At 36.4% G+C, this 26387-nt stretch overlaps 1 long non-coding RNA gene across 2 annotated transcripts; it reads left to right on the forward strand.

Moving 5' to 3' along the window:
• The first annotated feature begins 830 nt into the window (after positions 1-830).
• Positions 831-24026, forward strand: LOC117670297 (uncharacterized). 2 transcript variants are annotated; one of them, XR_015729601.1, is made up of 3 exons: positions 831-886; positions 4766-4839; positions 23516-24026. It is a non-coding gene; the product is annotated as an uncharacterized LOC117670297 (long non-coding RNA). The 2 variants fall into 2 exon arrangements; XR_015729600.1 differs by lacking the exon at positions 831-886 and adding an exon at positions 21117-21268 and having other exon boundaries at positions 4782-4839.
• Positions 24027-26387: the final 2361 nt, after the last annotated feature.

Below are 26387 nucleotides of genomic sequence, written 5' to 3' on the forward strand. Positions count from 1 at the left end.
TCCTTCAGGAGTAGGGCGGTATAGAAATTTGATTAATAAATAAATAAATAAATAAATAAATAAATAAATAAATAAATAAATAAATAAATGTGAAGATCCCGCTGTCTAGAAAAGGCTTTAATGCTTGGAAAAGTGGAAGGAAAGAGAAGAAGAGGACAACCAGCAGCAAGGTGGAAGGACTCAGTTATGGTGCTGATGAGTGCACCATTGGGAGACTTAAAAAACAGGATAGGAGAAAAACTATGGAGGTCACAATGTGATCACCAGGAGTTAAAAACTACTTGACGCAGTCAATCAATCAGTCAATCTGGTTCAATTTTGCTCCCCAGTTGTGAGGAGCCATTACTTAGTTGAGAACAGTACTTTTAAACTTTCCCCTCTCTAATCTGACTGGGAAACATTCTCACCTAAATCAGAATTGCTGACAGACTTGGCCTTCTCTTCTCAGTCATGGCAAGTTCCAGATCTATTGACTTCAACTCCCAGTATCTCTGAATTATCCATGATAGATTAGGAAACACTGGTCTAGGTCAGGGATCGGCAACATTAAACACTCAAAAAGCCATTTGGACCCGTTTCTCACAGAAAAGAAAACACCGGGAGCCACAAAACCTTTCCTGTGCCTGACTATTTCTTGAGCGGCCACAAAACTAGCATATGTAGTTGAATTAAACATTCTGTTTTCTTCTGAAACTTTTCTTTTCTTGGGGTTATCCATGGTTGGCCTACCAGGGGTTGAAAAGCTCAATAAATCGTGTGCCAGTGAGTGTCACACATTAGTGGTTGTGACACATATTTTGAGTGACAGGGAGCCACAACAGAGGGGCGAAAGAGTAGACAAGCAGAATGATCTGATATAAGCCATTGTTGAATACTGCTTGCTCAGGTTAATTTTCATTTCCATTATTCCACATGAACGTAAAGGATTCTTCTTTTCTCTTTCAGGTTTAAATGGCAGAACTTGCTGAGATGCCATTTAGTCAACCTTATCATCATGAATTCAGATGAATTAGTCTCAATGTGCCCAGAATAAGAAGTGACAGTTTGTAGCCCATAAATAACTGTAGATGGTATATCAACGCAGAAAGAATACTGTGCTTTGGCCCCATCTGCCTTTCTATATTTGCCAGTTTTGAACATTTATCCCAATTCTTGGCAAAAAGCAAAATAAATAGTTTACTCCTAACCCTTTTGCTTTGGCTGGAGCTTTCCTATTTCTGTCTCTGATCAGAAAGGCTTCTGAGTCTGAGAACATCTGGCAGCTCACTAAGGCAAGATGACTGGGAAAATCTGAAAATCCCTGGGAGGATGTGCAACATCTGTTTGATCAGCAGTGAAAAATAAACCTGTGATAAGTTCATCTTTACAGGAAATACATATATATATATATATATATATATATATATATATATATATATGTGTGTGTGTGTGTGTGTGTGTGTGTGTGTGTGTGTGTGTGTGTAGTTAATATTTCGGGTTTCTTCCCGTGTAATTGTGGATATATCCCTAAAAGGGTAGAAGCGACGTTTCGGCAGAATCCCATCTGCCATCATCAGGCTTATGCCAGTAGTCATTTTGCACTAACTGACGTTGGAATTTCAAATCTGGTGCTGGTATTCTGGGATGGCTCCACCTTTTCATTCTGATTGGTTGGGAGTTAGGTAGGGAGTTAGTGTCTAGTTGTTCTGGTGTGCAGTACTCTATAGTGTCATTTTGAGGGTAGGAGTTGAAATAATTTATGTCCAGGATGTGAGGGGTCTGTAGATATTTTCACAGCCCTCTGTTTTACTCTTGCAGTATACAGGTTCTCAATGGAAGGCAGGTTGGTAGTAATTGTTTTTTCTGCATCATCCATTTGTCAGAATATTTAGTAGTAGCACACTTTTACCACTCCAAGACATCTTATTAATAAAATGTCATAATTAATGGAATTCCTTGATATTGACATGGATAGCTATAGACCATTCAATGCAGAAATTACCAGAAACCCATTTTGTTGTGTTCCCACTCAAGGCACATATGAATAGGCTCAAGGTTTCTTTATTTCAAAGACATTCTGTGAAGACCCAGCTTTCTAGAGCAGGCTCTAAGGCTAAGAAAAATAAAAAGAAAGAGAAGGGGACAACCAGAGCTAGGTGGGTAGTGTTAATTATGATGGTGATGAACGCACTGTTGGGGGACTTGAAAGAAAAGGGTAGGGATAGATTATAAGCAAGGAAATCTATCTATGGGGTCACTTGAGTCAACACCAACTTGACAGCATATAATTGATCAAATCAAGCAATCATTTTTTGAATAAAACATTTTCTGTTCCATATTTACAAACCATGTTATTCACCATACTTAGAAGGAATAGGTTGGTTTAGATGATGTTAGAAAAAGGGCCCAATAAATATCACTCTCCCACAAACACCTAGTTTCCAATTCCTCAGCATCTACAACTTGACACAAACATCCTACTCTGCCTAGTAATAGGGTTGCCCCTTAATTCTTTATGAAACATCATTCTTTGTTCAGAAGAACTCTGAATATATACATACATGCATACTTGTTTTCGTAGATTTTCACGGGTAGAGGTATGCAAGTTTTGGTGTATTCGGGTCTTTTCCCGTGTAAGATTGAGAGTATCTTGGCGACGTTTCGATGAGGTCCCACTTGTCATCTTCAGGCTGCTGCCTTCAGCTTTGTGACCATCATTTGTCCATCAACTAATCAAGATGTAATAACACAGGCAACCAACCCGCTCACAGCAACAAAGCCAGCAGCCCACACCTCCCCACCAGTATTTATAGAGAGACGGCAGCTCCGTCTTTCTTTGCTCGCATGGGTACGAAGCCGAAGACACCAGCCTGAAGATGATGAGTGGGACCTCATCGAAACGTCACCAAGATACTCTCAATCTTACACGGGAAAAGACCCGAATACATCAAAACTTGCATACATGCATACATATATACATGCATGCATGCATACATACATTGCACTCATTCATACTTCCTACACATTGTTTGTTTGAATTAATTTGCTTTGTTTTGTTTAAAAAAACCATTTCGTGGTTTTAACCATTCAAGAAGTTAAAGAAATTCGGTCAGTAGGAAGGCATGAAATTTCATTCAGGTAACCTCTAGAGTGCTTTAAAAAGTCATTTGGGGCTAAGCATACCACAAAGATAAAGATGGTAGCCACAAATAACCCTGTCCTTCAAATGGTGACAAGTGCCTTTTGTTCATATGGAGTTTAGAGACAGGAGGAGGCAAAATAAATGTTTTCTGCAATGTAGTAGAAATGAGATGCAAGAAAAGAGGATATCATTTCTAGTCGTCGTGTTAGTTCACGACTCCTAAAGGTACTTCATTAAAAAGAAATGTATTTGAAGTGTTATTCACTTTTTATATTTTTTAAGATGTGGAAACATGGTGATTTTAAATCTCCCATCATCTCTTGGGACCATGGTTTACAAAAGATAGCCTGACAATGTTGCACAATGAATAAATGTTGTTATTTACACCCCATCTGCCTCATACAATGATTCAAGAGTCATATAATTACCAAAATGTGTTATTTTTAATTTAGCGTGTTGGCTGCTGATGACACATGGGCTTGTTACATTAAAGAAATTAGCAAAGCTTGATTGGTAAATCAACCTACCCTGCAGAGGAGTAAGTAGCTCCATATTTAATATGTCCAAACATATTTGCACCCTGTTCCCAGCCTGCTTAATTGGTTCTAGGGGAGATTAAGTGTGTTATGCAAACATACTTAAATGTAATCAATTGATTCAGGATTGTGCTGGTCTAAAACCAGAATAAACCATCCTTCTTTCTTTCTATCACTGATTCAGGAGATTAATTTTAAACTAAAATTAACTCAGCCATACACACAATTGAGCTAAGTCACAATTGAGCTAAGCCCAGTCTATCAGTTGTTTCATTGGAACACCTAAACCTGTTCAGTTGTCCTTGCATAACCAAGACCAGCTGAAAAACTAGACATCTATATCATAGCACTTTCTTATAAGTTCTTGGCAACATACAGCACAGCTACAGGCACATTTTGAGTGTAGAACTGATGATCATGGGAGGTGGCGAATCTTCTTTCATTACATTTGTTGTGCTTGGAGATACATTAATCAGCATTTTTAACTGAACAACGGATTGGATTGTCCCTATCTAATGCTATGATTCTGAATTATCTCTTTGAAGGAAATAATTTAGATTTACCTTAAATCTCCCCTTGACTTTCTTACTTATTTCATACTTGAAGCTCCTTCAAGGGGACATTCAAAAAATACATTTCCACCTGTAATCTGAATTAGTTAGTCGCAAACATTTCTTCCTAATGTCTTAATTGACTTCCAAAAATCTTACCTTCCCCTGAATGATAATTTCAAACTCTGAATTTCTGTGGGTTTTTTTTCATGAAAATTTTACATGAGTGGTAGTGGTAGAAGGGTTAGTCACAGTTCCCAATAAATGCACATTCTTTCTATTGTACATTTCAGTCATCAAGTGCAGGAAGATTTGCGCTATTAGCATAGCAATTTATCTTAGCACAACACTTGCACAATGGTTATCTTGTCTGAATATAATTGGCTCATTAACCAAAACTCTAGCAACTTAGTCTTGAATCAAAGACAAGAAATAGTGAAAAATCTGAACTTCTGAGAGAAATGGGTAGTTTGTACAAAAGCTAAAATACACAAGGCAGCAGGCTGGAAAGATTCATGACTTTTCAATTCCAGTCATCCTTTATCATAAATCTTTAGATCAATGGCAGCTGCAGAAAACCAGTGACATCACCACAAAAATGGCATTGGGTTCAGACATCCAACTGAAATATGTAAGTTAAGGCATTTTTTTGATAAAAGTTATCACATACATGTTATCATCCCTGCAGTTGCTCATACCTCAGAAACTCTTTTTCAGTTCTACAAAGCTACAAAGCAGTAGGAACTGTAACTCACAAAGTGTGGTTAGAAATATAATGAGTTTTAAGAGAAAAATAGATTAAGAAATTGTTTTCTTCTTTACGTAGCCTTTTCAAGTATGACTTTTTGCAATAGCACTAGCAATAGAACTTAACCCTTATGTACCACTTCATAGTGCTTTACAGCTCACTCTAAGCAGTTTACAGAGAAGGCATATTTGCCCCTAACAATCTGGGTCCTCGTTTTACCGACCTCAGAAGGATGGAAGACTGAGTCAACCTTGAGCCAGTGAGACTCAAACTGCTGGCAGCTGGCAGTCAGCAGAAATAGCCTGCAGTACTGCATTCTAACCACTGCACCACCATGGCTCTGCAATGGCAGATATTTTAATAGTAAACTCATGGCTGTCATTGGAAAACTTATTTAACCCATTTAGTTGGTAACCAAAGTTTGAAGTGATTCTTGAAGTATACAAGACCACTAACTTACCAAAGAAGCTATTTGGGGAGTACAGAGTATCCAGAACTCTGGATAGTTTCACAATGTAAAATAAATCATTCATGCCTATGTATGTGTAAATAACTTTGTCCAACATAACCTTCAGTCATATCAATCTGCTTGGCACACTCACTAATTCATTAGATCTTAAAGGCTAATATACAATTGAAACTGAACAATTGTGTTCTCCCTCAAACAGGTGACATGTGGGATTGTATAGAAAATAGACAGGTATTCCCTCAAATGTTTAGGCATTTATAGAAAATATCCAGAACCTTGAATTGCACCCAGAAGCCAACTGGCAACCAATGATGATCATGAAACAAGGTTTTACATAACCATAAGGAGGCTTCCCCGTTGATGTTCATGCTGCCGTATTCTGGACCAGCTGCAGATTCCCAGTGGTTTTCAAGGCCAGCCCCATGCATATTAGTATTGCCCTAGCTTACACATGACATGATCAAGGCATGAGTGACTATAAGGAGTCTTTTGAAACACAACTGGTACCCAAGTTGCAAAAACCTTCCTGGGCAGAGCTGTCAGCAACTGAGTGTCTAGAGACAGCATATTTGTTTGAGCCTCATTAAGAATTAGACTTGATTAAAGACAATAAAAGGAACAGTTATCTTTCAGGTTAGGCATACGCACAACATAGAAAATTATAAGCTAGAAAGTGTTTGCTTACACCCCTCCCCTCCAAAAAACCCAGTATCTTCAAGGTTAATTAAGTAGGCTAGTTATCTGGGCTTTGGAGTTGACACAGCCTGCTCTCCCATCACCTGCTTAAATGTGTTGTGCAAATATGCCTAAACATAGCAAAGCAAAGTCTGTATTGACATCAATTAATTTTGAACCAGATTAAAAATGATTATTAGTCTTTCTTTTTAATGTGTTCAGAGAAAGAAAATCATCCGAAGGATATCAAGAATGATTTGACAAAATATATCCACAGAAAAATACTTGAGTGTAAGAGCCAAAAAAATTAAACCAATGGTCTATCTAATTCAGATTCCTGTGTCCCATGGAGTCAAAGCACTTCCCTTCAAAAAGCTCAAAGACAAACCTACAGTTGATGCACAGCAAATGAAATTTAGAGGGACACATTTACATCTTCTAGAGAAAGTGTGTAACCTTCATAATGAATAGGTTTAACTAGTGTTGTGCACAATATTAATTTTTCCCCCTGATAAATTCTTATTAAAGTTCTTACTCTCAACCGTTCTCATGAATTGTGTTTTCTTTTGAAATTGCAAAGAAAAAAAAATGTTCATGGTTGAAGTGTGAGTGTGATATTCATTCTTGTACTTACCAATTACTTAGCTGGCCCAGAATTCTATTGGGATGCTCTGTATTTCACCATACCATTGTCTCTTTAATGGTCTGCATTCTTTCTGGCTTCCCAGGTTTCAGTTAAAATAAGACTTCATGATATCAATCTTTCCTCAAAGCTTTTCTTGTTTAGGGCAGTGTAAACAGCGTGTCATTAAAGCACTGCAAAGATATACAACAGAAAGCAACATTAATGATAGATATCTCATGCCACTCCAACTGTAGTAACCAATTAACTTCAAAAACACTACTAAAACACATTCTAAATAAAGTTTCATGCACCTTGTTAAGAAAAAAAAATGCAATAAAAAAAAAAACTTTTAAGAAATTGCAAGGAAACATTTGGCTCAACACTATTTAGAAACATTAAACTAACCCATAAAAAAAAATCAGAAAACTAACCACAGTCATAAGAGCTCCAGGGGACATGAATAAAACCTGTGTGTGTATGTGTGTGTTTGAAGGCCATGTCTTGTCAAACACTGTGAAAGAAAGATAACAAGTACTCTACAACCTCATTAAACACCACGTCAATAAATGTAGACTTTAGATCAAGTTCTCTCCAATACATTTTCCCAACTAAATTACCACAAAGAATATCTTCTTATATAAATGGTCATTTTGTCATTTATTTACTTTCAAGGTTTATTTTTCCTCCTTTTTTTTTTATTAAGAAGTAATAGAACATATGGAAGAGTTTTATGCTCTGCTATTTCAATAATTTCAAATACAGCAGTCAATGTCATATTTAAAGAATACAATCTGGGATGTAATTGAAGTATTGGACCTTGAATTTATATTAAGCATGTTAACAGCTGCTAAAATGGGCATTGATTTTCAATAGAAAAAGCGACATACACCTAAAAACTTTGATTGGTTTATAAGAAATACATCTTTGGCCAAGCTTAAAAAATAAATCTAAAATTAAATTTAAAAGTTTAATACTGACTTCCCACATCTGCCATTTGCACTTATTTTTCAGTATTTTTACTTTATATCTGACAGCATATAACCATCACCAACCTAGGAAAAAAAAATACTTGCCATGTGTCTAAGAGTTGCCCCCTCCCTTTTCTTCTGTTTTACATAAACTGCTATTTCTCCTGATTTTCAAATTGTTAAGCTGTTCTAAAGCCAATTATCACCTCATCATTTTTGGCATACACAATCTTCTCATAAAAGACTTTTTGGATAATCTTTATGGCATAATGGAAATGTAAAATTAACTTTCAATATTCGGGATCAGTTGGCTGTAAACTCTGCAGAAGAATAAATCCCAAACTCTTGCATAAAGTACTTCAGGGAACAAGCAGCCCATTTGAAAAGGCCTCAAAAGGCACAAATGAATGCACCTGTGCATCCACTTTGTGAAAGGCATGGGTGTAATGGTGGCTGGGGAATTCTGGGAATTGAAGTCCACAGATCCTAAAAATTGCCAAGTTTGAAAAATTCTGGTCTAAAGCTTTGTTCCCCTAAGGTTTTATTTGCCAGCCTGAAACCACTTCTCAGCTGCCATCAATTTTCAGTAAATCCACTGAAATTACATTCTATAATCTTAATATATGAAGAAAAAGAACATTCACCTTTAAAAAGTGGGTGAGAGTTGTTATTCAGCCTCTTGTCTGTTCGAACAGTATTGACTTACTTCATCTGCACACAGCCCCCAGAAAAAACAAGAGACAAACTGCACAAAAGATCTCAGCCATCCATTATAATGTTTAAGATTTATTAAAATAAGCTTTCAAGTCTGCATTAGGAAAGTTGGAAATACAGCTCCAGAAGCATGAAACTTTCCCACTTCCTATGCTATTGATCACTAAATGTATTAAGAGAATTGATAGCAAACAAGGGATTCCTTGCACCAAATACAAGGAATGTCACCACTGACATTAAATACATTTTGTAGCCCAGAAAATAATTCATGACGTTCTAGATTATTTCAGCAATGGAGAAAATACAATAGCCACCACATCTGTAGTAGCCAAGGCACACATATGGAAAATGCAGTTCCATAAAGAGATAATTTCCAATTGATCATAATCAACATTAAGAGGAAGGTGAAGAACCTGGCACCATATAGCTCAACCAAATACATTATCTAGTATAGAAATAACATGTCTCTGTTGGACAGCTTTTTGTCCACATAAATTTGAATTATATCTTATATTTTTAGGTAACAACTACTGAGAAGACTAATAGTGTATGGAAGCCTTCTGCTAAATGATGTCAAGTTCCTCCAAAAATTTTCCTTCCTTTTCCATCAGTTGTCAAAGTTCAAATGGAATACAAGTGGCTGAATAGTCTTATCAATGTGAATTTTTACCCTTTCCCCATTTAATTTACCAGCTTCCTGAAATAAATTTTGAGGATGCTGAAGACTTGAAGGAAAACTATCCGGGGGAATAGTGTGAAGAAGCATAATCATCTCTGCATTTATTATTTTCAGATAGTGAGCATATGCTGAGGTGTTCATAAAATATGTCTTCTCAGCTCAATATTATCCCTGTATAATATGCGTTATTATTTCATGGTCTAAGCTAGATGACACAAATGGGCATGAGAGACATCTATGGTTTCTCCTTCCTATTGCCATGCCTGTTAGAAATTGTATCATTCAAAATCTGTGATGCAGGCAGGCTTGAAATAGTTGGTAAGCACAAGTTTAGCTTTCTCATAATCTTCAGCTTCTTTTGTGGCAGGCAGCATTTCAAAAGTTGAATGAACTTCACTGTCAGAATAACATAAGAGCACTGTTCTCCTAGTAGCGAATAATATTTTTCCCTAAAAACAAGGAGTAGAGTTTTTAATCTTTCCATTCAGTGTTCTCATCCACGTCCCAAAGTAACTGAATCACAAAAGGAGAACTTAAAAATAAACAAGGACCCTTCTGGAAATATTTGGTTGCAATGTAATCAGTGTGGTAGAGAAAAATAAACACACATAGACACCTATGATGGCTTCTTCTATGCTCCAAGTCTGCTGTTAAAAAGACTATGAACCTTCCCATTTTGTACAAACAGATCTCAGCAAAATGTCATGGAACTGTCATTGCCTAGGGTATGTGTCTTGAAGATTACCACCCAGAGTCACCTTGTAGGGAAGTTGGGTGGTATAAAAAAATAATTAAATAGCTCCTAGAAGTATTAAAGTTGAATTAATGTTGAAAGAGACCTCAAACCCTTTCTGAGAACTTGCTGAGTTGGTTCTCATGGTTTTTTTTTTCTTGCTTGTTCCACCTCAATTCAACTCCTCTGGTCATGGGGTCCTCTTAAGACTAAGGCTAAGACCAGGGAACGAAGTACAACAGGATCTACGTGGCCTAATTGCAAAGCTCTACAGCCAAAGCCCTCAATGCTAGAGGTAAAAGAGTCCACCATATTGATTCCCAATAGGAGTTAATTATATTATTAATCCAATATATAAAAGAAAAAATGAATGTGCCTTTATTAATTGGTTTAAGCAGAGATGGGCTTCACATAATTTAACAACCGGTTCGCCCAGCACCAAAAATGTGCACATGTGACCTTCCACGTATGCGCTTTGCTTGCATGCACAGCTTGCACGCATGCACACGGCTTAGAAAACATGGCTAACCCTAGCCCTAACCCTAACCCACCCGCAGGTTGTTACTACCGATTTGCCTGAACCATTCCGAACCGGCTGAATTCCACCACTGGGTTTAGGGGAGCTGATGGCTCAGCAGTTAAAGACATGGAGCTTGTCAGTGGAGAGCTGACAGCTGGGTTCGAGATCTGAGCTCTGCACGACAGACTGAGCTCCCTTTACTTGCTCCAGCTCCTGCCCATCTAGCAGTTCAAAAGCATGCAAATGCAAATAGATTAATAGGCCCCACTTTGGTAGAAAGGTAACAGCATTCCATATGCCTTTAGCATACAGCCACGCTGGCAACATCACCATACAAAATGACTTTGGACAACACTAGCTCCCTTGGCCAAGAAACGGAGATGAGCATTATGCCCTAGAGTCAGACATGACTGACAGAGAAACCTTTACCTTATCTTTACTAAGTAAGCAACATACCCTGGCTATCAAATCACTAAGGTAGGGTGTGCACAACTTTATTTGTTAATAAGGAAAGAAAAGACCATCACCTCATATATTCTACTGACCTCTAGTGATTATCTCTGAGAATTATTTTCAAATGATTACTTTGCATGACCTTCTCTGTAGCCATGGAAACAATGTCCCACCTCAACAGCTCAGGGAAATATTAGTTTGCTAAAGTATCCTTTTCAAACAATGGATGTAATTTCATTCTTTTCTTCTTTAAAAGTTTATTTATTTATTTTTTGGGGAAAAAATTGCTAGCCTAATTTACTCTAATGCATTAAGTGCAAAAAATGTAAACCAGCTTTCAAATTGTCCTTTCTTCAACATAGATAGATATGGTATAAGGTTAATCTACTAAAGCAATCATTCCTATCAAATTGACATTAAGAAATCTTAAAAAAAAAACAACCCAGATTATATGTAGTGTTAAATATGATGAACAAAAGATGAACAGCTGAAAAAGGAGATCATGCTTTGTGTAAAAGATTGGTCTGAAGTGGGAAACCAATCTAGTATCTCAAAACATAATTAATATTAATGTTTCAGGAGAAGTCTTATCTGGAAAAAGGATGGTTAGCCCGTTCTTAAATTCTGGGCAAAAGAGAACCAAACACTATTTAGAAGGCTCATCTTAAAAGTCCTAACTTAACTCAGTTTTCAAGATACTTGCCTTCTAGATAATACACCTGTGCGATTCATTGTGAATCTGTCTTTCTATTTATACTTCGGAGTTTGATACACAGAAATGGACCAAAGAGAAAAGGAAGAAAATCTGAAGTACCAGGGAAAAAAATGGAGGCACCCTGTTGAAGCAAGCCAAGGAACAATCTAGTCCACTATTCTGTGTTTACATTGTGTCCAACATTTGGACTCAGCAAGGACCTTTTTCCAGTGTTACTTCCTAACAGTATTTATCTACAAGCTTGCAATCCAGAACAACTGTCAAAGCAATACTGAAAGATATTCTATTACTCCATGAATTCATTGGTTATATGTTATAAAAGGTTTACTTCCACTCCATATACCCAAACGGATGTTCCACTGTGGTTTTTAATGTATCACAAGTCTGCTTGTTTTATTTATTGGGACCTCTCTAATTGTGTGCACATGCTAATAAGAGAACATTGTTTCCTGCTTCCTGTACAATTCAGCTTTTGACTGAGAGAGAGAATGCTAAGAAAACTTTCTGGCACTTTGAACCAAAATCAGAATCCTCTTTGGAGTCAGGAAACAATAAAAATCAATTCAATAACACAATTTTGAATGAAACAATGTTGCTTTTTCTTCAGTCCAGACAATCATCTTATTTAGAAGCCTTTAAGCTACTATGTTCTTCTTTTCAACTATTTAGAGATTCTTCTCCAGTGGGGAATAATAAACAAATTTGGAATAATCTGTAACAGAAATAACTAAGTACACAAGTAAAGGTCTTCATCTTGGCTCTGTCACATTGTATGTGCATATATATGTGTGTGTGTGTGTGCATTTATATCTTATGCTATTATTTTGCTTTAAGTGGAATAATTCATGTTCTTACCTTAGTTGCCTATGTTTGTATAAAAGGGAGAAAGCAAGGAATATGTAATTTCTAGGAGAAACAGACTCAGAGTAAAGAGAAAGAGTTGATTTGGTTAGTACCAAACTGCCAATTCATCTCCAGTCTAATGAAGTAATATTTCATCTTACTACAGAGTATTCTTTCACATGGAAGAACAACTACGGAGTTGTAGATTTTGCAAAAACTGCATTCACCAGAGTTCTGAAAATATGCCATCTGTAGTATGCACAGATTTCGGGTTATTAGCAGCAGGGAAAAAAATGCTTAAAGCTAAGTTAAATATTTATTAATGAATTATAGCAATGTAATTAGCATGAGATTAGGAGATACTTGAAATATGATTAATAGTTAATTAGTTTAACTCATATGGGAAATCATTGTTTCTGTAAACTTTGTGAAGCTGATGATGGAAGTATCTTAGCTGTGAATCAGCAGCTAGAGTGTAAACAATGCCATTAGCCTATAAATGCTCGGCAGAAAACTGAAGTCTCAAGATGGAATGATCCTGGGCAAAGATGAAGGAGATACTTTCATGGTCTGAAATTAAAAGATACTCTTCAAATAGACACATGTTCTTGGTTTAGTATGCCGTGACTGCTCTCATCAGCAAGCAGAACTTGTGTATAAATCAGTCCCTCATTTTAATTCTAGTACAGAGTCCTTGGGAAATTCTGATGGCTCTCTTAATCTGGGGCAGGTTTTGTTTTTTTTAATTTCCACTTAACTTATTTTCTTATACCACCACAAATTTAAAAAAAACAGCCATTGCATAATTATAACCTTTTGAACAGTGGTGAAATCCATTTTGTTTTACTCCTGGTTCTGTGGGCGTGGCTTGGTGGGCATGGTGTGGCTTGGTGGCTGTGGCAGGGCAAGGATACTGCAAAATCCCCATTTCCTACCCACTCCTGGGAGAAGGATATTGCAAAATCTCCATTCCCATCCCACTTTGGGGCCACTCAGTGTTGTATCTTCTTATTATTGATGAATATATTTTATTCTTCTTATGTACACTGAGAGCATATACACCAAAGACAAATTCCTTGTGTCTCCAATCACACTTGGCCAATAAAGAATTCTATTCTATTCTATTACATTACAAATTAGATGCTTATATCGACTTTTGACGGGTGGAATTTAAGGGCTGTCCTCGCCTTACAACTGATTGAAGTTACAATGGATATTCTCAAAATTATTTACGACACACTTTTGAAGTCCTTACCCCCCTTCTTGTGGTCACATGATTGCATTTTGGGAACTTGGCAATCAACCCACATTTACAGGTGGTGTTCAGTGTTTTGTTTTGTTTTTATTTTTTTTTTGCTAGAAAGAGGTGTTTGCTTGTAGTTAGATACAATAGGTTTCCTAATGATTTGTCAGGGAATTGAGCAGCAGGTTTCCAAATGAAGTCCAAATGAAGTCAGATATGCTGACACAAACTTGTAGTCTGATATAAATGTATATAGTTAACCTCTATATTTACAGTAAATAAGATAGTCAAGCACATCATTACATCATGAGGTAAATTGTCCAGTAAATCTCAGAACAGCATACAGAGCATACAGAAGAAAAAGGCGGGAAAAAAGAGAAACTCCCCCTTTACACCCAGCAACCAATCATAACGTAAGAAGCCCACATTCTCCAACCAATCAATGACCACTGTGTGTTCTGGCCCATTATCCACTTTACTGTACCAGCTATTAAATTAAATATCCTAACACGATTGCTGCATTCACTTAACAGCCGCCACAAAAATGGTCATTAAACTGGGTGCAATCACATGATGACCTATTCAATAATAACTGTCAATAACTGTCACCTTTCAACTGTAATTCCAGGCTCAGTTCTGGCCATAAGTTGAGGACTATCAGTAGACAATAATGACAGTAATGAATTTTCAGCAGCAAGCTCCTCGGCCGTATTTAAAATACTTGGCAAATTCAATCCAAGAATTTCTTTTACTTAAATACTTTTAATTTTTTTAAAAACAACAGGACATGATAAACACAAATACAAAACATATATTCCCTTTTTACAACAGTTTCATAACGGTAGTCTTCTATTATTTACATTTTCCCCCTACTCTTAAGTTTATTTATCCCTATTGTCCCATTACATCTTATTTCTATATATATTCCTTCACATATCATATTATAACTATGTATTATTTTACAAACATTATCTGTTTTGTGACATTATCCCATTCATTCTTTTTAGCTATTTCTAATCTCTAGCCAATTACACCATTTGTTCCATATTGCATAGTAGTCTGCATCTTCCTTTTCTTTTAGCTCCTTCGTTAATTTGTCCATCTCAGCATAGTCCAGAATTTTCCTTATCAGTTCTTCCTCAGTTGGTACCTTACCATTTTTCCAGTTCTGTGCATATGATATTCTTGCAGCCATTATTATATGTAAAATTAAGTATTGTATTTCTTTAGTACATAGTATATAGCAAGTTCTCGGCTATTTGTATTTGAAATACTTGGCAAATTCAATCCAAGAATGTCATTGGATTCTTTAACCCGCTACTTGGCATACAGTGTAGTCGAGGCCCTTCCCATCCTTATATAGGAACAAGGCTTTGTAACTGAGTATAGAAATAAATGATTGCAGCTACTCCTGCCCCTTTGCACCATGCAATTCATTAGACCAGTAAATCTAAGTTTCCTCTTTCATTTATTTACATTTGTCACTCATTAATAACGCTTTTGTCTAGAATAGTGTGTCTTTTATGAAGTATTAGGTCACCATGCCTGCCCTGCTTTCTAGAAGAACACTTGAACAGGGTTCACCACAGAGGACTTCAAACAAATGTTATCCCTTTCAAACAGCAATCATTCCGTTCACATAGACAACCTGGATAAATTGTGACAGACAAAGGAACGCCACTAAGCTTGCAGCTTATGCCATCTAATATTGCATGAATAAATTTCATTTTCTAACATTATGGAGCAGCCAGGACTATAATAAATTACCTGCCTAAGCCCTTTGAGAATTTTTTGCATAATTTACCAAAACAAATTGATTTTAGCAGGAAAACTGTTAAGTTGCATGAGGAGGATGAGCTTTTCTTTACATGATGAATTTAATTTCAATTTCCCTGTTTGCAGGAATTCACTCCAGCTATTCATCATGGCTAAAATTAAATAACAATCATTTTTTAGGTGAAGAATACGTAATGTATAAAATACGTTTGAACGACAGTTCAGAGTTAGAAGGGTAAAGATATTATGACATTTGCCAAGGAAGAAAGGACAAACAAATATAGCAGCAAAATGCTAATGGTGATTCAGGTCATTGTAGCTTGATCTTTTTAAAAGCAATATAAGGTTTTCAAATTTAAACTAATACATATCCACAATTTGGGGAAAATCTTGAAGCAAATATGGAAGCTTGAAATCCTAGAGATTTCAGTGGGCCCAAATGGTTCAGTAGCAAAATATTTTCCAATTTAGAAGATAAGTGACCCCAAGCATCTCTCTCTCTCTCTCTCTCTCTCTCTCTCTCTCTCTCTCTCTCTCTCTCTCTGGAAAATAAATTATTAAACCTGCTATTTTGCATAAATTAGTCTGGTTGGCATTTAAAGAATTTGAAGAATTTGAATTTGAAGATCAACACATGGCGTAAGCACCCACTTGGAAAAAGTTTGGATATGACATTGTAGGGGATGGTATTAGTGAATTTCCATTTCATCTTATTGTATGCTTTCTACAAAACACCTGAGTAGCTAAAATTTCTCTTGACACCCCACGAAGTGGGAAAATATGCTTAAAATAAAGTCATGACAAGAAAACCCCTTTTTTTTTTATTGTGATTTGTCTTGCATTGGATACATTTGGCAAACTGGAAATTGTTAAATATGCCATCTAGAAAACCTGTCACCCTTACCAGGTAGATAAGACAGGAAACACAGTCAAATAAGCTAATTCTATTTATTGTAAAGGCACATTAACAGATTCTTGCAAGTATGAACATACAATTCTCTTGCTGTCATCCTTAAAGCTTGATAATTTAGGGATGATCCCTCCTGAGGCTCCTACTCTACCCACTATACAACTCTGGGCTATGCTCTTTCTCTTTTTTTTAAATATCTAGCTTATTTGTACTTTTTCATTTAACATACATAAGACTATGCTCTCTCTTATCTGACTGTTCCCTAGGCAGCATTTCTTTGCCTGGTCTCTCAAGGTCATTCCCAGATATTACTACAATACTATGGACAAAGAAGGTGTGAAAAAATAAAGTATTTTTATTTAATAAAATTAAGTTATATACATACATACATACATACGTGTGTGTGTACACACACATGGCCTGATCAGACATAGTTAAAGACAATGCTTGTGTTCATACATGATTAGCATGCTTGCAGAATTAATCTGTTTTTCTCAGCTTGAACCACAAATTAAGCAAAGGATCTTGGTTCATAAAGAATACTCGGTCAAAGAACTAACAAAGGTTAAAACTACCACCTCTTCTCCTATTGGTATCTTATGATTATATCACTTTGTTGTTTGTTTGTACACTGAGAGCTTATGTACTGGACACAAATTCCCTGTGCATCCAATCACTCTTGGCCAATAAAGAATTCTATTCCGTTCCATTCCACTTCGCTTCGCTTTGCTCCACTCTGATCTACCCTATTCAATGTATTGTGTCAATGCAACTGAGGGTAGGTCAAAAATACAATAGATTATAATAAGAAACAATTATATCTGTACTTAAATATATCAAATTGGCATAGTTATCCATCAAAGTACTATTTGTTCAAGCCTTATAGATTTCTTGAAAAGAATCTGTACTTTTTGTTTAAAGACTTATTTACATTTCATTTGGATATCCTCCCCCCTCCCCCCAAAATGTATTTCTTATAGATATATTTAATCAATCAGGCTTTTATCCAGAGAAGATTCATGAAAGCTAGTTTGAAAGAGAAAGATCTTAAACCCGCAGAATTTCTTTCGGCCTCTTGCATGTAGACATTAAGAACCATTCTTACAACGTAAGCCTTCTTAAAATGAAGCTATAACCAAGATTCAATAAGAATTTTACTGTGCAGTACAATGGAGTGCAAAACAGCTCTCAGTGTTAGCTCTCTGCTCTGCGGTTAATACATAAATGATTAAACTTGAAACCGCCTCTTTTAAACCACAAGCTGTTTAATCTAATAGTTGCATTCCTGGCTACATCTCAACATGAGTACTAAACAGATGCATTATCACTATAGTTTTTATCATCAGCTCCTAAAATAATCCTTCTGCTTAATGATCCTGATTTAAAAAAAAAAAATCATTACAGTTAACCACTACTGATATTTTTACTTTCAGCATTTTGGCAGTCCGAATTGCTTAAATGAAACAGTTCAATCTTTCTAAATGACAATAATTGTTGTCATTATGGCAAACCTGCAGGACTTCCACTTTGGTGCATTTTGATCCATTAAAGCCCCCAAATGCTACAGTAATTAGCATAAAGTTACATTTACATAGGTCTTTGTCAGAATCAGAAAGTTCATTGGAATTCTGTTTTGTTTGAGGCTGACAAATGCAATCTTGCAGTCAGGCATATCAGCAATAAACTTTGTCAACTGAATTTGGCTTGCAGCAGTTGGAATGAAAAGGTCCAGAGAAAAGGTCTTACTGTTTAAGACTGATACTGTTGTTTACTTCCAAAACTTTGCTGCCCTTGTCTAGAATCCACAATATTTTGCCCTGGTCTTCCTAAATAGTCTTACTGCATACCCTTTCTGATCTGTTATGCTTCCCCCCACCCCCTAAAATCCTAATATCATTTAGTCTTATTAGTGTTTGCATAAGCCAAAGACAGAGCAAGCTTTAAACAAAAGATTATAGTTGCACAGAACAAGTTAAAAAAGTGATTCAGCTGATACCATATAATACCATTTAGTTTAGAATTTTATATGCTTAGTTGATATGTCTTTATATCAAAGAATGCCCTCTTTTTTTCCCCAACATGATTATGCTTTTGTGCATCCTGGACATAAATTGTTTCAACTCCTACCCTCAAAATGACGGTATAGAGCCCGGCACACCAAAACAACTAGACACAAGAACATTTTTTTCCCCAAATGCTATCACTCTGCTAAACAAATAATTCCTTCAACACTGTCAAACTATTCATTAAGGCTGCATTACTATTACTATTAGTCTTCTCACTGTTCCTATCATCCATGTCCTCCCACTTACGACTGCATGACTGTAACTTTGTTGCTTGTATCCTTATGATTTATATTGATTGGTTCCTAGTATGATTTGATTGCTTATTTGTACCCTATGACTATCCTTAAGTGTTGTTCCTTATGATTCTTGACAAATGTATCTTTTTTTTAATGTACACTGACAGCATATGCAAAGACAAATTCCTTGTGTGTCAAATCACACTTGGCCAATAAAGAATTCTATCTGTCTGTCTGTCTGTCTGTTCCTCTCTCTCTCTCCCTCTCTCTCTCTCCCTCTCTCTCCCTCCCTCCCTCCCTCCCTCCCTCTCTCTCTCTCTCTCTCTAAATTAGGTTGGCCTGAAACAAAGATATAATAAGCCCAAAGTCACCCAGGGAGTTTCTTTGGTTCAGGACAGAGTTGAATATAGATCTCAGCAGCTTAAATGTAATACTTTAACCTCTATGCCACATGGGCTATCCATCGCTTTATACAACAGAAAAATCCATATCAAAAATTAATCTTCCTAAACTTCATAAGGCTGCTAGAAACCATGTGCATAGATCAGCCAATGAGATCTCTTTCCTGGATGAACAATACTATATTTCAGGGCAGTCAGGAAAAAAAACAGAATGACAGAGTTGTAAGGGACCTTGGAGGTCTTCTAATCCAGGCTCTATACCATTCCAGACAAATAGCTGTCTAGATCCAGAAAACTCTGCTGACATTTAGTTTAGAGCCTTATAGATCAGAGCTGGTAATCCCTTCTTAGCTGCTGGGTAAACTCTCTTTGACTGTTGATCAAGGATTCTTAAGTCTTCTGCTGGTTAATGGCTAGGCTATAATTATTTCTATTTCACTATGCGGGCATTTGACTGATTGATAAGCCATCCTAAATGGACTTATTTGAGAATGGAATCTAAATCTGTTTAGTAACTTACTCTAAATAGTAAGTTACTCTATCCACTAAGTCTGCATTACTATTACTAATAATCTTCTTATTGTTCCTATCACCCATCTCCTCCCACTTATGACTGTATGACTGTAACTTGTTGCTGAATCCTTATGATTTATATTGATTGTTTCCTAGTATGATTGCTTATTTGTACCCTATGACTATCATTAAATGTTGTACCTTATGATTCTTAACGAATGTATCTTTTTATGTACACTGAGAGCATATGCACCAAAGACAAATTCCTTGTGTGTCCAATCACACTTGGCCAATAAAGAATTCTAATTCTAATTCTAAATTAATGAAAATGATCTTAACACATATCCCTCCCCAGATTATCCCAGAATTATCCATCTTTCTGCTTGTATCTTTTGCTACATTCTCAGGACCACATCATCATTTTTATGAGCTAAACTTGAATCATCTTCCATAGCTAGCAGATCAGCATGTGATTCTGAAGTAATGATTCTCAAAGTAAGCCACCCACTCAGTTCAGAGAATTGGCTGGATTTGCTCAACATACTAAACCATAATCTTATACGGTTTATACTTCACAGTTGTGTCGTTCGCACCATATACAAGCTTAATGTAATAGGCCTGTGTTTGCATGGGAACATCCTGTAATGTTCCTAATACTTCTTTCTTAATACTTAAAAAAAGTATTTAATTTAATACTTCTTGGAAGAACAAGAGAGAGGCAATGAATGGCTGTGGCAGTATATAGTCTTGTTCCAAGCACATTCAATGCTCCACTTAGTTCTATTACCAGTCCAATAAATATTTAGCCTCCCTTCTATATACAGAATAAAACTCCCTTTTATGATCTTGTGATCTCTTAATCAGGATAGAATCAGGGTGACTGGATGGAGCTGAGCGTTTGGTGGTTGGATGACCTTCCTAACACCACCTGTGTTGTGGTCTGCCGGCGGCCTGTGGAGCTGGCAGCAGAGTCGGACAGTGAGGAGGCTGGGGAGGACAATGGACCAGTCCTGGAGTCTGGGGAAGGCTCAGATGCGGGCTCTACGTCAGAGGCAGAGAGGGGGCCAGGGCCATCTGGAAGTTATGTGCTGCCTCCGGAGCCTCCAGAATCAGACATCAGTGAGGTAGAAGAACAGGGGTTAGCCTGTTCCCAGTGTGCGCATGCACAGAGCTGCCAGAAAACAAGAACAGTTAAGACAAAAGGGACAACTCGGGAGTAAGGCTTGGAGATGATTGGCCCCTCCCATAAGACATAAAGGAGGAGCAAAAGCACATGAGCCTTTGCAGGAAGCAACTTCGTTCATTCTGTTCGGTTTAAATTCTGAAGCTCCATTTTGACTCTGTGCTCCATGTGGCCTTGCAAAGCTAATTGCTAATTAGGTCTTTGGCAGCGTGTCAAGGGAGATAAAGGTGGGTGGTTATCAGCCTTATCCTGAAGGACTGTGGCAGACTTCTGTTGGACTCTTTACAAACTATTTGTGACTCATTATGGGCTGTGAATGAACATAATTCACAGCCATTGAAATAAAAAAGAGGGTTTTTGGGACTAATTGTGACCTAGGAAGCGTAGGTGAGAACAACCTGGAGGTCACAGCAGATTTTTTTTCTCTTTGCGCTCTAGGATTGAACTACCTAGGATTGAACTCTCAACCTTCCAAGTGGGACATGAGCACCTTCACCACTCTACCACCATGCCACTCACCCTGTATACAAAATCATAGTGGTTATATCTAAAGCCTGGTTAGGGCAGAAATTGGTCCTTGCATTGCAACAGTAAGTTAGCATTTTTTTTTCTTTTTTGAAGGTGCCCTCTTTTCTATTTTGGAAAGGAGAGGCAGGCCTAATAGCTTCAGCAAATGGAATCAGAATATATTGCTATAATAAATATATGTTTCCTCTTATGCTGTTATTATTTAACCTCTATGAAAGAGAGAAGAAAATCACATTGCTTGGCTATCATTTAGAAATAGCTGTCTCGCCTTTATTAAAAGCGACATTGAATAATTAATAGATGCTAATATCTTTTCTGCACTATACAGAGATTATTGCATTTTATTTCATTATTCACTTTGCTATCAACAATATACATCAGGATTAGCTATTTTTAAATAGTTATTAACTTACACACAGAACAATGTGTTTGTGAAGCCATTTTGTTCTATGTTAATATTAATAGCCTGCTGAATTTCTACCACCCAAATGGCATTAGGGTTTGAATTTGATTGTACTACAGTGATATTTATCACTTGGTATTATAATTTCAAGGATTTGAAGATTACTCATTTGTTAATGAGTGCCTTATTGCATTTTAATTGTCTTAAAAAATAGTGAGCTTTGAAATCAAGGTGAACACAAGGACATAAACAGAATTGATTGGCTATACACAATCACAATATATGAATGCTGTATTTTATGAAAACAGGTACAGGGAAATATTGGGCTCAGCTCAGCAATTCTGTGCATGCTTAGATGCACATAATCTAAGCATAGAATCTAAGCATTTTCTATATAGCACAATCCTCTATGTGTGCAAAAACCAATTGAATTCAATGAAATGCCGAAAGATAACATTTGCCTCATTAGTACACTTAAAAAGAAAGAGGAATGTAACTGTACTAATTAACAAATAGCTGTAAACCAGCATAACTACTTTTCCCTTGAATAATACAGTCTCTATTTTTTTTTTGTAAAAAGTCATGCCAATTTTCACACTATGTCAGCCTAGCACTGGACCAAAACTAGCTGTAGAAATTTAGTGAATGAATTTTAAGCCAGTCATAATTTTTCAATTCAGACATCCTCACAGATTTGCTATTTTAAGGAAAATAGGATGAGAGAGTGCTATACGGTGTTGTTGTTGTTTTTAAAAAAATCTTCTACTCATCAGTGTTTAAAGCAGCCTAGGACAGTAACATAAACACGATGGAATACAACTCTCTGTTATTCTACGTTATTCTAAAAATTAACCAGAAAGCATGTTTATGCTTAGCAGTGAGATAGGCAATTTATTCACTGACAAGTAAACATTGGTTGGCTGACAATTTTCATCTTCTTAATACCTGGTCCGAAAGAACAAGTATAAACTGACTGATGTGGCTTTGTCAGCTCTACAGACCTTGAAACATTATGGTGATATTATTCAATAGATCTGTAAATCACCAAATCATCACATGACTCAAAGCATATGGGACAAACAGAAACAGAAAATTATCATCCAGGGAATACAGAAAATTACACCAGTCAAAACAGACTAGAGTTATGATGGCACATGGGTACAATGCAGAATTGCAGGGTAACTCATTGCTCACTGTCAGGAATTCGATCCTGACCAGCTCAAGTTTGACTCATTCTTCCATCCTTTTGAGGTCAGTAAAATGAGGACCCAGATAGTTGGGGGCAATAGGTTGACTTTGTAAACCGCTTAGAGAGGGCTGTAAAGCACTATGAAGCAGTATATAAGTTTAAATGCTATTGGTAGTGCCATACCGGCATTCAACATCACAGTCCAGGGCTTGAAAAAGAAGTCAGAAATTTGCAGCTTTTCTCAAGGACAGATACCATGATATTTTAAGAAGTCTAAAAATAGAAGTGCCAAGATCTGTTTGGAGTATATTTAGAACTGGATTCAAAAGGGTCAGAATATGAAAGTTGCTTGGAACTGCCCATGAGTTCATTTTCATCTCAAACATTTGTATTTTAATCTCTTCTACCTATTCTTCCCAGTTAGGACTAACTATGGGATTTTTAAAATGCAAAATGATATGTCTTACTACTATTATGTAGTATGTATTTTTGTGACATTGTCAAATATGTTTGGTGGAAAAAAAACAAACCCCTGAAATAATTATGCCTATGGAATATGAATAACAATTTTATAAAATGCTTTTCCCGAAGGCAATGTTCAGGTTTCAGATTAATTCACCCATGGGTAATGCTACGTTGCAAGTGTAACATAGCAAAAACTTGATCACTATTTCATTTGTTTCATTTTCTCCTGTTCTATCTTATGTCTGTAAATAGAATCCTGGATCTGTGCTGGAATCTTCTGCGAGAATTGCTGATGGCAAGCACCAGAGGGACTGAGCAAGTCTGTGTAAAAGCTATTTCAAGTGTCCAGCATGTTGTACTGAAATATATACATATTAATTGATTCATGTTTACCCTTCCTCAAGAGCTTAAGGAGACTTGTTCCTCTGATTTTTTTTAAATTATTTTTTGCATTTCTCCTTGGTGTCCTTTCTAACAGGTGTGCAAAGCATGGCACAATTATTCAGTTATTCAAGGTCCCTATTTTAATGAATTTCTTTATCAATGCTTGCAGAGATTTTGTTCTTTGTATGTGATGTGGCCTTATTCTCTAAACCACATTGTTACTTCATGAAGGATCCAATCTTCACCCAACCATTGATCTTACATAGATGAAGGAAGGCCACTGGGTTATTTTTCTTTCCAGGGACCATTCTCATTGAGCAATGTCTGATTTTAGTTTGTCCTTCAGCAGGTTCAACTACAAAAAATAAAATATTAAGTTAAAAAAAAACATTGTCCTCTTGTTTTGTATTATTCACATTATTTACATTTTAAAAGAATGCATTGCTCAAGGCAAAAGTAAAGAAGCTTTACGCAGAGATCTTTTGAATGTGAAACTAATATTATGCTAGAAATAACAGATTGAGGGAAACAGGGTGAGTGAATTTTTAAGGAAAAGAAATACAGAAAGTCAGGCTTCAGGGTATAAGTAAAAGATGAGATCTAGTGAAGCCATTTTTATTTAATAAAATAGGCAGAGAAAAGATTGCCTCATCAGATGATGGTTATTCACAGTGTCTTGATAAAAGCCTGATTAAACCACAGAGAAGTTGAGCTGCTGGGTAAAATATAAAAGCAGGCAAGGATGGCCTCTCCGTGAATAACAAACAGTACTCTTATCAGCCCAAAGAAAGTTTTCTTCCAACTTTCAAGGAATTGGTCCAATGGTTAAAAGGAACTGTTGGAAGACTTGCTTACATGCAACCCAAGAGAAACTGCCTGGATCATGTCCATTGGTTCAAATTTTGCAACTTTTTCTATCTTGTTTTTCTCCCTGCCAGACTGCAATAGCTTTCAAGCTTCTATGAACCACAGTCTTAATTCCTCTGGGATTTGGCAAAGAAACAAATTAGCCTCTAACATCTTCCCAATGGGCAGTTTTTACAGAAGAATCATCGGGGCAAATAGAGATATTGGTAACCAGCAAAATAGATGTCTTGGGAAAAGATCTTTTGGTATAAGATCATGTTAATTTGACATGTAATCATAAACAGAGAATAACTATTAGCTTTCTCATGTATATTTTTTTAAAATTTATTTCTTTAACTGACATTAATGTTAATGTGACAAGAATTGCAGCCTTATTTAAACTGAAGGAGTTAATTTTCTGTCCTTGGCTACGTGTTGTATGATCTCTGGAACACTGGAGGTTGTTTTACCCATTTCTAGTATCTGTTGCTCTAGCATGACATATCACTATAGTTTATTAATGATATGGTTAAGATCTTTCTGTCTCTCTTCCCCTCTCCCCCTCTCTCTCTCTTCCATATGTATGTGTATGTGTGTGTATGTCAATAGGCACACACATTGCTTCATATAATGAGATGAAGTCTTCTGCATGCAAAATTAATTGTGCAGACCAATTTTTTTTTTTTGAAATGGCCTGTTCAGGATTTGAAAATGGGACCAAACAGGGCAATTGACACAATGACATTGACTGGGAGACAAGTTCATTATTAGCCTATTCCCTCCATTTCTTTAGAGTCTGCACAAACAGGCCATATAACATAACTTGCTCGTTGCCTAGTTGAACAGTTGAACTAATTGTCCTAAAATATTAAACTAAAATGTTAGCGTAAATTAAAAAAAAAAAAAGGAGAAAATATGAAATCCCTATTGATTCAGTGTGCCAGAAGAAAATTGATGGGAAATGCATCGTATCTGACTTCTTTAACCTCTGATCAAAATTTAAATTGTCTTCTGGAGAAACCATTATATTGTAATTATTTCCTCAAAGCATTTGTGATTATTAGAATAGCGTAGGAATTATGATTAAATGATATTCAAGGAATGGAAGTGATTATTCCAGCCTGCAGATACCTTGTTTGAAAGACAAATGAAATTGAGATGAGGTAGTGGTGATACAAGAACTGAGAAAATTTAAATATGTTCCACTATTGTTGAAAACTGTTTAACCTGACCACCTAGGAAAATTAAGTTAACTAGTTTACTACCTCCAAGGAACTTAATTATTGCCATCAGTCTCTCTAATTAGTCCTTTTCATTTTGTTTTGATTAAGCACACCTTGATGGCTCATGTTTGCACTCTCACCTGATTTTAATTAGGTCCCAGGGAACCCAAATTTGGCCAATCTTAACATTTGGCTCATTAGAAAAGCAGATTAATGAGTCCTAGACAGTGTTCATCATGAAAATGAACCCTGTTTCCAGCAAAAGTCTGAGAGCAATAATGTTATTCTTAGTCTATTGCTATATATTTACAAGAACCAATTAGCAGTGTACAAAGTACTATTGATGTCTGGGGTCTGGGCCGATTTACAGGTGTCAATGGCATTGCAAAATCAAAACCTTAAAAAGGAAAGCAACCACTTCAGCATGCATATCACCACTTGTGCTATTTGAGTAGTTTTAAATTCTAGTCTAATGTTAAGGCTCTTTTTTTTTTTTTTTGCAGTTCTGCATAAATCACAGAGTTCAAAACTGAACTGAATGCACATTTGTCTATTAGAAATATAGTCTTACCAGTTACGGGATTGTTGGTTATAGGATATATTCTCCTAAGAATATAACTCACACAGTGACATTGAAGGAGCAGGAACAGTCAGAAAGTTGTGCATCATGA

This window comes from Pantherophis guttatus, chromosome 11 (assembly GCF_059756535.1).
Source record: "Pantherophis guttatus breed Tessera chromosome 11, ASM5975653v1, whole genome shotgun sequence".
NCBI classification, from domain to species: domain Eukaryota; kingdom Metazoa; phylum Chordata; class Lepidosauria; order Squamata; family Colubridae; genus Pantherophis; species Pantherophis guttatus.